Raw genomic sequence first — 16,388 nt, forward strand, 5'->3', positions numbered from 1 at the left:
CAGATCAAAAAAGACCCGCTCTTCCATACGCTCGCCCTGTTTTCGAATCCCAGACAGACACACCCCATCGGTTTCATTTGTATGCTAAGTCTTATCTCTGTTTCGGTGGCTGAAAATTTCGGAGGCTTTTGCAGTCTACTTAATTCCAGAATAAACCGTGGCCATATCTGCCGTGTGAATTTATTTTGTGGGCCGTCTCCTCTGTCTCTCACTCGTGCACGCGCGCCTTCTCTCTTCGTGCCAAGATATCACCAGGGTGTAAATATTGTAACGTCCGCGGCTGGTCCGTGCCATCAGACTCCCTCGTCCACCCCGATATTCTGCCCACAATTGAATTCAGTGTCGTGGACAGGAGTCGCAGAGATAGCGCCCGCTTTCGTGCCGCTATAGCAGCGGAGAGTCTCTGCAGGCGCTCCTGGATGAAATGCGTCCTGTGTTCTCATGCATAATTTTGCACATTGCATGTGGTTTATGCACATAAATCATAGCATCTGATATTTAGACTATTGCCCTGGGCGTAGTTGACCATACCGTTATGCCAAGGCTCGCGCTTACAGTGGGTGCACGTGCGTCACATTTCGCTCTGGGCGAGTTAATGGACATTTACTCAGGAAGATTCCGAAACGGCTAGAGCATGATTCTGTGGTTCCGACTCAGTGGACAATGGCCTGCTGTGATTTTCAGATGTATGAACTTCTTGCTGTTGACATTCTTCCATTTTTTTTGGCATGGATGTTGTTGTTGTCCACAAGTGTGGGGCGACACTGTAAATGGTATCGATATTCCTTGTTACCAGAGACACAGTGATAAACACTGATAAGCCTGTGTTTTGTTACAAATTGTTAATTTCCAGCAAATTTCACAATGTTTCATTGATTTGGCATTATAAAAAATGAAATGGCCTGTGTTTTTATGGTCCATTGTGCCTAGAAAACCCTTGTCACAGTGCAAGATGCAAACACACAGCCTATACAAGGATTCAAGTCGTGTATTGAAGAGAGACTCCTTCACACCTCTTGGAATGTCGTGAGTTGCAGTCCTCACGGCGCACCTCTGTATTTCCAACCTGTTCACATACTATTCACATTTGACGTTCAACATTTGTCGCACCGGATCAATCACGTGGCCCACTCGAGATGAATGGAATATGCAAATACAGGAACCACCTTACATACGGTGCAGTGGCGTGATTGATAGCGATTGCTTTTACAACATGCAGATGTGTTTTGCCCCCATCTCTGGGGCTGCACGCCCACTCACCCACCCACTTCCCCCACTGTTATTTCATTACTGCTCAGTCAGACCAGCCGGTTGAAGCTCAGACTGTGTAATGAATCGAGAGAACCCGGCGGGATGTCTGCGTGCTACACCTGCCGTGATTCGTGACGTCCCACGAGGCCAGGGCGGGTGCTCTGATAGCGTGGGGGCGTTCCCCGGAGAGCAGTCCTGCTGACTACATCATTTCTCCCCGGGTGAAGCGTGCCGTGTGGCTCCTTGCCGCAGTAGCTGCGGAAATAACCTTCCGCAGAGCTTCAGATGCAAAATGGGCTGCCACGCCATGCATGCTGTGTTTTAACCCATCCCATCCCACAGCCACACTGCTGGGTTCAGTCACCATTCATTCATCTCCCTTGAAACTTCACACCATTCATATTAATTTCAGTGTATTTCCTGAATAATTCATAGTAGTTACTGCTTAATTTGTCCTAAGATTAATAACAAATTAAATCCTGGAATTTCACTGTCCTCTGACTGTCTCCCCCCCCCCCTCTCTCTGTCTCTCTCTCTCTCTCTGTCTCTCTCTGTCTCTCTCTCTCTCTCTCTCTCTCTCTCTCTCTCTCACCTCTCTCTCTCTCCCTGACATGCAGTCTGACCTCAGCAGTCTTTGGCCCAAGTCCTCCATTTACATTCACATATGCATAATCTTTAGCATACAAGCATGTTCAGTGACATGGTGCAGTATATACCAAACCATGTGACTTTTACCTCAGGTCTTAAGTGTCTGTCTTGTACCTAAGGGAAATGCAAGGCATCGAAGAATGATTCATGCTACTAAATATACTTAAAGGAGCACTGAACGTCGAAAGGAAAGCTGGAAAGACTAATGAACAGCTTTATAAGGATGCAAATAAAGCTCTATGATTTATGCACAGGCGGCGACATATCAGTAAGCGGAGCTTTACAACAAAGAACGTCTCGCAGCCGACACACACACCTCTGTTGCCATATACAAAAGGGCCCTGGCCTCATTACAGGCCCTTTCTGTGTTTTGCATTCATTCTCTGCTGTGTTCCTCACTGGTAGACTGCCACGCACTACATCCTGTTATGTAAGTCTCTTCAAAGCAAACGGGAACGGATCTGATGCGGCGTCGATGACCGTGCAACGGTGAGAACAATGCAGCAAGCCGCCTTCTCTGGGCATCGTTACCATTATAGCACCTCGGCGTGAAGAAAACGGTTCCTCTCCTGCGCACCGTCCACCGCTGACCCACATAGCAGCATCCAGGATGACTCAACGCTGATCGGTGGAAGGATTACCAGAAGTGGGGCGCTGAATACGTCCGTCTTTGTAGCTTTGCGAGTGGCGAAATCTGTGCCATTTCTCTCCTTCCGAACCCAAATAGGAGTCTTCTAAGATCTTGGTGCATGAAAAGCTGAGCTAGGGTGAAAGGAAACCCGACGCGTTTGCTCTCTCTCTTTCACACATACTCACTGACTCAGCTCCCTGGCTGTATCCTGAACTTATAGGTGGAACTTATAGGTTCCATGCCCCGCCCCTTCTGCATCATCTTCCTCCTCATCTTCCTCTTCCTCCTGCCAGCTTGACCCTGCTCCCTCCATGCCAGTGTGCCAGCCCCGGAGGCTCCAGCTGACTGCGCCAGCTGCTGTCTGTCTCTGCCCCCCCCCCCCCCCCCCCCCCCCCCACTGCTGCGCTTGTACCCGCCCCCACCGCAGTTGCCGTGGCCCATGTGGTTACTGTGTGCAACTTAGAGCGACCCCCCCCCCCCCCCCCCCACCCCGCAACCCAAATCTGGATCCCTCTGGCTGTGTCCAGTTCACCATGGCAGGCTTGCTGGATAGGAACTGCACAACATGGGCCTCTGGGAGCAAACGGTGTCCCAGCCGTGCTACATGGCCCAGAGAGCGAGAGAGAGAGAGAGAGAGAGAGAGAGAGAGAGAGAGCTGGGCACTCACTCTCTCCAGTATAACAGACCTCGCTGCTGCCGGAGTCACTGGAGCATCAGCACCATGGACAGCAGCCCACCTGGGACCTGATGTTGGCCTCTCTCTACTATGAAGATCTTAACTGACATAGATATCTCAGCCTGATCATGTAAAGTACTGGCTAAATACTTGAAATGCAGGCTAGGGATCATTATCAACAAAATCAAAAGGCCTTTTCCCTGTGCTGGTAGTTAACAAAAGGAAGTACTTTGGAGGTTTTTTTGTTGTATGCTATTATAATGTCTAAAGATTACATTTTGGAAGTATATACAGATTAGTATCAAATGTTATGTAAACTACAGGTAAACCTTCCTTCTACAGTTAAAGTGGTCACTTTTGTTATGTACAGCGTTTCTTTCCTGGCCACAGTGTAGCATGGAGCACTGCTACTGTCAGCCAAACACAAAGGCAGCTGTACCATGAGCCCTTTTGTATTCTGCAACCACTCCAGCTTTAGTGGATTTTACAAAGAGCTTCATTTTCAAAGAACACTTTCTCCCTTTCTCTCTCTCTCTCTTTCTCTTTCTCTCTCTCTCTCTCTCTCTCTCTCTCTCTCTCTCTCTCTCAAACGTCTCCCCTTTTCTCCCCCCATCTCATCCTGCATTAAGAGCCCCTCTAAGATCTCAGATCTGCTCCTGACGGCACGCTCCACGGCCCTGGCCGCCTCAGCCGTCTGTTAGATTAAGACGGAGAGATCCGAGCCCCTAGACGACGCTTTCTCCCTTACGCCGCATCGATTTGCAAACTGATTACAATGTAGCGTCGGCGGAAGCGGCCACAGCCGTGTCAGGGTTTTCGCTGAGAGGTGTGTAACACGGAGGGGTGGAGGGGGGGATGACAGACAAGATCAGGAAGGAAGAACAGAAAGTGTAATTCAATTGAGGCTGATTGTTAGGGAAGGATTGGAGGAGCTCAAACAGGAAAGAAAAAACAGGTCCGAAACCATCATGTTGACGAGCAGTGGGACTCGGGGTGAGCAGCTAGCACGACCAAGAAAAGGAAGAAGGAATATGATAAATAAAAATTATAGCACTTGCGCACGATGGGATGCACTCATGCATGTTGATTCATACAGTGTATATGAGGCTTTAGCATATTGGAACCCGCTCAGCTGCAGTTACAAATGGTTGCAGCTACAGGTCCATTGGTGCCGGGTAATTCAGCCAAAGAAAGCCAGGGGGAGCCATAAAGCTCCCAGGCTTCCTAGGCAAAGGAACATTCCCCTCGGTCTGTTTAGAGAGGCTGCCAGGCGTGTGGGGGAAAGATGGATGGGGCCTCTCCCCTTTAGCTGTCTGCTTCTGATCTTGCCAGCGCTCAAGGTCAGCTAGCAAAGAGCGGGGGCAGCATGGCCGGGGGGGGGGGGGGGGGGGGGGGAGGGGGTGGAGGAGGTGGTGGCTGGATCAGAGGTGTGCTCCAGCTGAGGCTTCCACTGAGACAGTGCTGGGGATGGAGGGGCGTGTTAAAGTGCTCGTGTGCCTTTTATCCTTGGGTGCCGATTTGCTAAAGCTGCAGTGACAGCCCAGTCGGAGGAACAGGTGAGTGCAGACACACGAGCACTTTCCTAAAGGGGCCTCACACTGCGTAGCACCAGCGCCCGCCGAGCAGGCCGAGCCATTAACTACCGCCTGCTTGTGTTTCGATACGACCTCCGTTTACCTGCCTTCAGGAAATGGGGAGTTAACTCAAATCCTAAAACATTATCTGTGATTGATACACACTTCAGACAGCAGGGCTAGACATTCTGACTTTAATATTCCCTCAGGAAAATTTACACTTTACAATTTATACAAACATAAACAAAACAACCAATTAGTAAGCTTACATAATAAAAAAGAGAGATATGAAACAGAATAATTATGCAAATGAAGACAAAGTCCATAGGATGATACTGAATATGACAAGTGTGAATGTGAGTAGAGTTACCAATATAGGCTGAGCCTATGAAATGTGTGGACAAAATGGATTAAAATAGCTGTATTAAACACATGCTATGACAGCTGTATCAGATGGCCGAAGGGATGAGGATGAGGAAGGTGAGCAAGGTGAAGGCCCCTTTTTACTGTCTGCATCTCTGTTGTCAGTTACCACCCTACACTACTCTATGCCTTACTTCCTGACTCTGTAGTTCCCTCTGTCTCTTTCTCCCCTATTCTGTTCTCACTCACTCTCTCACCCTCTATATCTCTTTCTCCGCTTCCATCTCTGTGTCTGTCCCTCGTCCCTACTCCAGCTCTCCATGTTCAATATCCTTTCTCTATCTAATCCTCCCTCTCTCCCTCTCCCTCTTTCTGCCTCTGTCTTTCCCTCGTTCCCCTCATTCCACTCTCCTCCCCCTCGTTCTCCGCTCTCCCTCTGTTCAATCTCGATACCGTCGGTCTGCGACGCGCTCCTGTCTCTCACAGCCATTGATCACAGTGGCAACAGCGGTGTGTGTGCGTGTCGTGTGGAAATGTGTGTGTCTCAGCGGGGAGGCAGGCGGATCAAACACTTTAATTACACACAAGCTTGTAGGTGGCACTGGCTACAGGCTCTAGCCAGGCCTGGGGGACAGGTGGGGACGAGCATGGTGGCAGGACGGAAGGTGAATGTAAAGCGTAAAGAGACACAGATACATGAACGTGTGAATGTTTTATATATGCCAACAAATGCGCCTGTGCAAACACACAACCACCTAGACACACCTAGACACAATATTTACTCATGTTTTCACATGATGTTCATTATGGAATGCATGCAGAAGTACATTAGCTAAACATATGTTTGTGGGCCTGTGAAACACGCATGCATGCTCTTGTTTACAAATTACTGGCATTTACTGACTCGTGCGGCCACAATGATGCAAATGATGTCTTTTATGCACAGATGTCACACATGCATCCATCCCAAGCCATCGTTATAAACCTTCTGGGGAAAAAGAGAAAGATCAGTTCAGTTTCTAACAGGGAGGAAAGTTACGTTCCTCCAGAGCTGAAGGAAGCAACGAGGAGGAGAAGAGAGTAAATATTTATATCCTCTAATGCTCACCGCATGACAGATTCTACATTACATCTGAAGGGCATACCAAATCTCAACCATGAGAAATGTGCTGGTGAACCACTGAACATCGCACCAGCAAAGTGGGTTTGGGATTATAGTGAGAGAATGAGAGCTGAAGGCGAGACCAACAGAAAGAAAGAAAGAAAGAAAGAAAGAAAGAATGATAGAATGGAGTTTGAGCAATGATGTTGCAAGTGAACAAATATAGATGTTAGTGATAATTCAAAAAAGAGAAAAAGAAGACAATTATGAGACCAAATTAAATATTGATCACAAAAATTTAAGAGAAAAGTCGTAGGGATGAGAAAACACACAGAATAACAACAATCACTGAAAGGGTACGAATTGAGAACAGGAACAGAAAGACATAGAGTCGGGTATGGGAAGCCTTGAGATGGAAAGCAAGACACAGACAAGGAGAGCGCGAGAAAATTAGTGAGAAAGAGAGAGAGAGAGAGAGAGAGAGAGAGAGAGAGAGAGAGAGAGAGTGCCAGCAGCAATGGAGGCATTTGTGAGAGGCATGAAATGGGGAGGCCAGAGTTGGCTGACTGAGTCGGAGGCCAGGAAGAGAGTTGCACTGCGGAAGAAAGAGCGGGGGATGGGCAGTGAACGTGTGACTGCAGAACGGCAGTGGGGCCATTAGCTGTGAGATAGCACCTAACCACTGAGCCCTGAGAGACTCACGACACAGTACACCCGCACGCCTTGGGGCGCGTGCACACACGTCAGCATCTTTCGCCGTTTGAGAGTGAGTGAGAGAGAGAGAGAGAGAGAGAGAGAGAGAGAGAGAGCGAGAGAGAGAGACTTACAAGGGTAAAATGTGGATTTAATTTATAATGAAACCTATCTGAATTATACAGCTACGAGTGTGTCTTTGTCACTTGGACATGGTTAGGTATATCTGCGCATATGCCATACGACAACTGGAATGAAGACACAGAGTACAGTAATAAGATTAAGGCATTTGTCATGCTGTTGTGGCTGTAACCTTTACATTTAGGCACTAGTGCATGGTCACATATATATGACAGTTAGAATGCTAGCATGTTCAAGCTGCTAATCAGTGCTGGACAGTGGGGAAGAGGGCCAAAAATATTCTTAAAACATAAATATATATAATTTAGCACATTTAAAAAATCTATTTACAGTTTGACAATCGACATCTAAACAATTACAGAAATATAAGCAAATAAATTATTCAACCGTGTCTATTCAATCTGTGTTGGAAGGTGAGGGGTTAAGTGGAAGCCTGTTAGCCTGTGTCTCCCCCTATCAGGACTGTGATGCCTCCGCAGAATGTTGGTGATTGGTGGGCCCGCTGTTCATTTACAGAGGGCCTGGCAGTTATAATTCAGCGCAATACCAGTTTCAAATAACAGTAAAATTGACCAATCATATCTTCCCTCTTAGTGGGCGGGCTTAACTGTATGATAATTTCCGCCCGCTGTGGCGAGGCTAGCTGTCGTTAGCATACCACTGCTAGCTAGTTTTGATTCAGTCCTTTGATGCCCTCGTGCGCGTTGTTTACATATTCCGCTTCCGAGGAACACGGAGCTGTGAACCTTATTTTGTTGGAACCTTATTTTGCTTAAGAAGTTATCTAGTACAGATATTATTGTTTATTGCGTTTCTAAAGCTGTACTGTCGGCTCAGTTTTTTAACATTTTATTTATTGCAGTTAATTAGGAAAGGAAACAATTTATTCGTTGGAGTGGGCCTAGGTTTAATGGTCACGGTTCGCTACTGGTGCTGGACCAGTGTCCAGTGTCCGTCAGGCTTCTCTTAAACACAGGGAGACAGGGACACATGGAGACAGGGACTGCGTCAAGGGGGCGAGGCTCCTCGGCCTGATCCCAGTTCAGCCCCTCCTCACTCCCACTGACCAGTTCTGCTTGGCCGCGATACTGGGACGTGCCCGAGGTGCAGCACCTGCTGGTTCAGTGGAAGTCCTTTCAACAGAGGAAGACCCTGAAAATAAGTACTCCACATCCTGTCCACCATACTGCTGCCGGTATGTGTCACGCCTACAATGCAGGCTTTCGCGAGTGGAGGGGCGAAGGGATGAAGGAGAAGTGAGCAGAGGCTAACATGGAACGCTTCCATTTTGAGCTTGAGTGACAGTGAGGGAAGGATGTGGTGGAGGAGCGGGCATACGCCAGGCGGTGGGTGGGTAGCGCTAGGACTCCCAACCCCTGCTTTGAGTGTCATCTGCCAACAGCAGGAGGGTGAGGATGATGAGGGGTGGGAGAGAAGGCAAGATGAGCACCACAGAAGAAGAATCGCGAGACTCAGGACCCGGGGGAGGACGAGAGCGAGAGCGGGGGGAGGGTGGGCATCCACACCCAGCGGCGCTGATCCATATCAGACGCTGGTCCGAGCGCGGGGCGCTTCCCTGGCATACGTGGGTGGGGCTGAGAATCTCGACTGGGCTGTCTGGCAGGTGTATGGTCCACACGAGAGACCTCCGCCCACCTCCGTCATTATCGTCCTGCTACCAGTAACTGAGATGTTGTTCTGGTATGAGCTGACAGTCTTCTTTTTACACCGGCAATGTACCACAAGACTTAATATTCACTGTGGAGATATCATCAGTGTATAATGGATTTTTTTTATTAGGATATATATAAATATATATGCCTGACTGTGTGTGCATGTATGCGCGTGTGTGCATCTGTGTGTGGTACAATAGATAGTATTTATCCGATAATGAATCACCCCAACTGCCACCCTAATAACTCCAGATCAGCCAAATCAGTGGAAGATTAGCTGAACGCATTACCAGTGTGCTTCTGAATACATTTCTGCTCGGTCTCTATGGCAGCGAAACACAAGGCACCGCACCGTTTGGACCAGAACGTGAGTCAGACGAGACTCTTTCTCACGTGTTAAAACACAGACCTCGTAGCGCACAGGGGAACAAAGACGTCTCATTAGCACAGAGGAAGCGTGCCCCGATATACACTCAAGATGTGATGTCGGAGGGGGCAGGTTGCGGCATGTTCCAGCATGTTACGCCTTTAATAATTCAAACCTTGGATGCAGCTCCTGCTGTATTTGGGTCTCGGAGAGAATCAGACCACCACAACCTGCCTACTGTCAAGTTCCCCTCTCAACAACACAGAAACTTCCTCTGCTGCTGTTGTGATCCAGTTTTTGGAGTTCCATAACAGTGTTGCATTTGTATTGCAGTTGTATTTTGCTATTAACCATTATAAGCATGGGTGCTGTTGGACACCAGTGACCTGCTTATTTCTGACCCAAACAACCTACAAACCACTGCAATACTGTAACACTTTCAAAACATTTTACTGAAAATAACAAAAAATAGAAACTTTATTAAGTCTAATAGATAAGAAAAATATAATTATTTCAGAAATTTGGCATTGAAAATAAATTGTTTAAAATGGATTTTTAATAAAAATGAGTGTGTTTATAAGCATTAATTAGCTGATCCAGGGGCACACGGCAAAAACGAGCTGCTTATATAAAGCTTAAAAGAGAGGAGTACTGAAATAGGTTGAATTAACCTTTGACCTGAGATTTGACAGATTAGTCTAATGCAGCCATGCACTCCTGTATTGCCTGCAAGGACACTTGATGGCCTGCAAGGACATTCCACTGCATGCAAGGACTCTGCCAACAAAAGAGACATGGAGCTTTTCAGACATGAGGACCACAGAAAGGAAATCAAGTGATACAGACTCGATTCAATCCAATGGAAAATCAGCAGTGCAGAGAGCATGTTTGACCCTGGGTAGAGGGGATATGGGACTGCGGGACTGCGGGACAGTGTCCTGCCATGCCCTCGCTCTGGCAATGTGAGCTACAATCATGTTCAAGCACCATCGTGTACAAGCGTCATTGTGTTCCATTTCTCAAAGCTTTGGGCTCACGGTTTCTGAATCCTTTTCTTGGCCAGAGGCAGAGGAATGTGTAAGGGATGTGTAACATTACTGTCAAGGCTGGCTGGAGCGATCAGGGCCTTGACAGGAGTCTGGAAAGAAAATCGTGTCAAAAGAAAAAAAAAAACTCTTACAGCATTCATTTGTGTCCAGCTGGTCTTATATAAACACTACAGGTGTTAACTGTGCACGTGGGATTTCACTGTGAACGCACAGTGTGAATTCTTCTACTTCCTAAAAGGACAGGAAATAGTCTTGAAAAGCAAAATCTATGATGCTAAGAATCAGATCAGTCAAAAATGCCGGCAGGAGGGTGGTTTGAATGTAAACTAAGGGAACGTGAAGAGAATAACTCCACTCTCTGAACCCCGAACTGCTTGGTGTTGCTTTGGCTGTTGGCTGAGGCGTTATTTTCCCACTCTTCAGCTCGGTTGTCTTAGCAATGAACCCATTAGTCGAACGTGCACTGTAAGGTTTGTAATGGAAGAGCAAGAGGAATACATAAAAACATCACTTATTTAATGAGCGGCACTAACACAAATCACTGCTGTTGTTCCAAGGCATCCTTTTAAAACTCTCACCCCAGGGGATCTTTTGTCTGTCCTGAACAACAAGTTAAAAAATACAAATAAAATAAATCAAGAGCTCATCCTCCCAGACTGCGGTTGCAGTAATCACTTCAGTCCACTGCGATCCAAGTCCCCCAGGTGCAGGGGAGCCGGGGACATCTGTGATTGTGCGGGAGAGGACTCTGTCCCCGCACCCACACTCATCCTGGCACGTCAGGACTCCTGCGACTCCAGCTGGACGTGAGCTCCGGCCCAGAGGGGGCTTACAGCGTGTTGCACATCATGTGGGTCCTAATTGGGTTTGACTGGACAGATCTTTGCCTACCTGGACGCCTGTCTGCGGGATGGAGCCAACTCACCGCACGATGACTTCAGCTGCTGCCAGGGCCTGGAAAATGCTGCTTAGAGTCACTCGGGTACGAATCGGTTTAGGTTGGGTGGGGGGGGGGGTGACCAGGCTTAAGAATCTCATGGTCTGCGGAGGCGAGCCATGACAGGTCTGAGATCAGTGCCTCATAGAGGGGCTGAGGGAGCAGACGTAGCACATAGACAGAAGAACCTGGATGATGGATGCATGAGAAGAGTCCGCAGTGTAGGAGCAACAACAAGAGCATCTTCTTCTCACGGCTGGTGAGCAGCAACACCTCAGGTTCACACAGGTGGGTGGGAACTCTCCGTCCGCTGCGCGAGTCCCCATGACGAGAACGAAGAGGAAATGAGAGGAGAATGTTGAGGCGGTACAGAGAAATGATGTCCGGCTCACAAACAAACGCCTACAGATTCATTAGCAGCCAGTTTTACTCATTTACTGGTCTCACAAACTATTTGGTTATCGGAGTGTGACAGTTCTGTTCGAAAAGAAAGAACTCCAAACAGTGTCCTGAGAATTTGTTATTACTGGTGTGAGTCAAGTGGTCTGATAAAACTATAAAGTATCTTTCATTTTTGCATGAACAAACAACATTTTATATATGGAGTATAGAGTATAACAGGATAGTGTTTTTTGTTGACTGGATTTGTACCATGTTTACGAGGTTCCAGCACATCATCCGGTTATTACCCACCTGGTTCCTGTGTTTCACTTGCATTTGATCTGATGACTAAAGACCGTTCTAAACTACCCAACCCTTACTTGGAACGGGCCGTTTCTTTGAGGCAATTTTGTCAGGTACATCCGTCTCTGCCCATGCAAGTGGCTTTTTTTAATGTCCTGTTTCAAACCCCCCCCCCCCCCCCCCCCCCCGCGCCCTCCCCACATCCGGCCTGGGTGCTTCTCTCAGGGGGCGACACGAGTATTGCATCATATTCCTTGTAATAAGAAGTGCCAGGAGGCAGTCTTCAGAGGCCACTTTTCACCAGTGACCCCAGTCCTTTCCCTGCAACCATATGAAGAGACACCATTGACACCAGTCTGTAGCTATCAGAGGCTCTTGGGTAGAACAGAAAGACCGTTGTCTTCCTCCCTACACTAATCTCACACATCCTGCAGTCTGCACTCTGAACAAATGCCCCTGCACTTATATAGTCTTTGGATTAACTTGCTTTTTTTGTACAGAAATACAACTGCACCATACATTTGTAAAGTAATGTACCACAGACTAGTCACTGTCTACTGAGACTGCAGACATTCTATGCTGGATTGCCACAGCCTGAACCAAATTAGAGAAAACAGGGGCTTCCTGAAAAAAAAAAACAACGCAATTAATCACATCATAAACATTTACTCTCTCGCTGGGAAGGTTTGGTGAACGTTCGGTGAAAGAAAATGGACTTACCTGAGCTCATTTAAGAATTTCGGCTTGACAAAGCACGTACCCACTCATCGCAGCGTGGGGATGGCTGGAGGAGCGTTTTGTCTGGGCACCGGGGACGTTGGCGCCACAGGGTCCTAGGCTTGCGGCCTGGTAGTTTTGCCGCTGCCAAGGTGTACGGTGGTGGGGCGTTTGTGGGAAGGGAGCATGCTAACAGCCCCCATCCCCTCCCTCTTCAAGGACGTCCGGAGGTCAGCGAGCCCAGTCATGCACTGATTTATGTTGATCCACTCCCGTCAACACCATTTATATTGTTTATTTGCCCACAAACCAGTTATAAATCTCCCACAGACCGATGCTGGATGCAGATGAAATAAAGCAGCTCTCCTGGGGTAATAGAGATGGAAAAGCAAATATATGAATTAGGTTTTCTGTTCGCATTTTCAATAAATTAATGTGTGAAGTGTGTTTTTATTGTGTAATCTATGGAAACAAAATCAAAGCCTTCCTAAATTCAGAAACAATCTACCCACCGTTCCCGCAGGTCACTTGAACTCCCATCCGACAGGCGTTTGTTTCCGACAGCCAGGCTCTTTGTGTTGGCTTGGTCTGATTCTAGTGGCTTTAATGGGACAATTCTGGATATGGGCCGTCTTAATTAAGCCTCACCTTCACTTGTGTTGAAGGAGTCAAGCTTGCCTGGGCCGCCCGTGTTTTTTTCTGCCTCAGAGATGAACCAAATTCATTCACTATTATGTCCTTTTGTGTGTGTGTGTGTGTGTCACTGCTGTGAATGGTTTGAGTCCAGCTGGTTGCACTGTTCAGGTTCTCTGCCTCCCAGGTGGCCTGGCAAGACGCACCTGTTCCAGAACCTGGCCTCAGTATGCCTCCAGACATAACGAGCCGAAGCCAGAGCTCGGCAGAACGCGAGGCTGTGAAGCCATGCTAACGAGTGCCATGCTGTGCAGCAAAATGGGTTCACTTCGGAGAATGGGCCGAACGGTGTGCCCAGCCAGAGGGCGGAGCTTCCAGGAAAGCGACCTGACTGCAGAGATGCTGAGAGGGGCGAACTGGCCTCTCAGAAGCCAGGTTGGCTCACACCATATGTTTGACCATGAACGAGAGAGAGAGAGAGAGAGAGAGAGAGAGAGAGAGAGAGAGAGAGAGAGAGAGAGAGAGAGAGAGAGAGAGAGAGAGAGAGAGAAAGAGCAGGAACAATGGAGACACAGAGGTAGAGAGTGGTTCTAACTTCTGTGCCTTTGTCTGACCATGAAAATATTAAAAATTAAAATAGCTTTTGTTTTATTTTTCATTGGAAGCAGACACAGAGCAAAGAATCAGAGACCAGGAAAGCAACGGACACACAGAGAATCAGACACAGAGAAACAGATACAGAAGCCTAAAACAAATGGAATGGATGCCAGTCATATGTTTTGCTATGAGCACAGATCTACAGGCTAAACATTTAAATAAGAATGAGGGGGTAGGGAGAGACAGAGAGAGAAGAGAAGAAGAGAAGAAGGCTCCGAGTGACAGAGAGAGAGAGACATCTGGTGAATGGGGCGGAGCAACACATTGATTGGCAATGCAGACAGTCTTGGCCAGGGCCAAGTCAGCACTAAAGAGTTTGATTTCACACGTATTGACCGGTAGACCTCCATACAGCCAAGACGTGGCATGGACACATTTAATTAATGACCAAGAAAGAACATGTCTGTTAAAGAGTTCAGCAGGAGAGAAAAAGGGCAGTAAGGTGTAGGGGCCAAACCTTTGTCTGTGCATGCCAGCAGAGGAAGAGAGAGAGAGAGAGGAGGGAAATGAGGGTGAAATCAATAGATAAATTGAACTGCCGTGATAGCAGCAATGATCACAGAGAGATGCTAATGACGATTGCGATTTTACCACTAATGGTGGTGGTAGGGACTGAGTGAGCTGGGGTAGGTAGTCACGCATGTGTCGTGGCTTTGGAAGACTCTCCTTTGCTGGTTTCCGGGAGACTCGGGGTTGACACTGCGGCTGTGTTGGAACAAATGACAAAACAGTTCGTTCAGAAACAGCAGGAGAGCGGACATCCTGAACAGCAGGAAGTCAGGCTGTTAATCATATGAGCCATCCCCCTGACTTCTGGAGCTGAATAAAAATCAATGGTGGAGTCGTTAAATAAACATGCCTGTATTGAATTTACTCAAACATTCTCTAGCAAGGTTTGCCTCTTCTTCACTTAATGCTGCAACCAGACTGCCTGCTCTCAGAGGAAAAAATATTTCTCTCTGTCCTCTTTCTTTAGTGCCTTTTGGAGACTCTCAAGGCCACCCAACAGCAGATCTCTTTAGGTGCAGCTTACCGGACTGTGATTGATGGGAGGTCTCGGTGGGGGCAGCCTGTCTGGTTTCAGAATATTTAGGAATATTTTTTGTCCCGCCCACAAGCTCATTATTCTCATCGGTTCTCTGCGTCTTTGCGCTCAGCTCTTCCCCTTAATCTACATACTGACAACCAATATCCAACTTTATTTTTGCATCTGGACAAACGGGCTCTCTCTGGCTGCGGAGAAAGATGATTCATATTGAATGAGTGTAGTGGCGAGCAGGTCTCCTACTGTCTGTCCCCTGCTCTGCATCTGCCCACAGTGACCTTGCTGAACCCTCCTCCCTCAAAGAGCCATCGATCACACGCTTCACCCGGCACAACCTCCTCGGGGTGGCGTGGATTCTCTTCCGTCCCATCCTGCGGGTGACCTTCGGGACTCGCGGCCTGTCCAGACAGAGGTCTCCGACAGTGCGGCATACACTACAGCCGATGGGTCTCGCCTGCTCTACTGAACTTTTTCGAACGACGTCATTGGCCAGCTCATTCCCCCACCAGGATTGGCCGGGTACACATTCTGCCACACATTATGAGTGGCTGATACATGCATCCAATGGGAAATTCCACTTTATATGATAAAATGCACCGGGGATTTGGCGCTCCATCTCCATCGGATCAAGTCTTTGTTGTGGAGCTCCTGGGGAGGGCTGGGAAGAGAAGGAGAGCCATTCTAAATGAGCTCCAGCAGGCAGGAGGAGGAGAAAGATGGGCAGAGATAGAGATGGATGGAGGAAGGTGCACAGGCAGTTGTGTCCACGATAAGAGATGCTGGAATCAATTCTGTCCAAAATGAGCTCAATTGATTTGGGACTGTAACAAAAAGAGCAGCAATCAGAAAGGTGGATGGTTGGTGTGGAGGAGAGGGAGACGGGTGGAGCTGGGGACCGAAAGAAAAGACTTTGACTTTTAAGATACCTTTAATGCATCAACTTACTGTTTAAAAAAACACGAAGATGAAAGACAGGGTTTAACCATGAGAAGTCCGTGGCGTCTGTATTGCTCTTCACAAATGCCCAGTCCCTGTTGGTGAAATTCAGAGAGAAGAGGGGAGTGAGAACGAAAGAGAGAGACAGATGGACAGACAGACAGATGGAACACACACAAAAAAAACTGGATCAAGTACTGTCTGCCCCGGCAAGCAGTATCAGTTACTACACGCACTTGTGTCAGAGAGAGAGCAAGAAGGAGAAGGAAGATGGACCAGAACAAGAATGATCCACTTCAGAAGAGAAGATACGAACCGCCTGATCACAATAAGAAGCAGCACTAAACACCACAAAACTATGAAATGCGCAAACATGTCCGTGAAGGCAAAGAGGAAACCAGCAGCTGGAACAAACCTACCGGCGACCTACAAACCCATTACAGCGTGAAAGGTGTGGCTGGCAGATAAGCCCGCGAAAAGGCCACGGAATCCCAGTTCAGCTTGGTGTGTATTCTGGTTCATGGCATTTTATGATCCTTTACCAGGTACTTTTGAAAAAGCGACAGATGTTGATAAGTGAAGCTCTTGTAATGGCTCCAGCTGATTTGTAA

Source organism: Brachyhypopomus gauderio, chromosome 7, assembly GCF_052324685.1.
Source record: "Brachyhypopomus gauderio isolate BG-103 chromosome 7, BGAUD_0.2, whole genome shotgun sequence".
NCBI classification, from domain to species: Eukaryota; Metazoa; Chordata; class Actinopteri; order Gymnotiformes; family Hypopomidae; genus Brachyhypopomus; species Brachyhypopomus gauderio.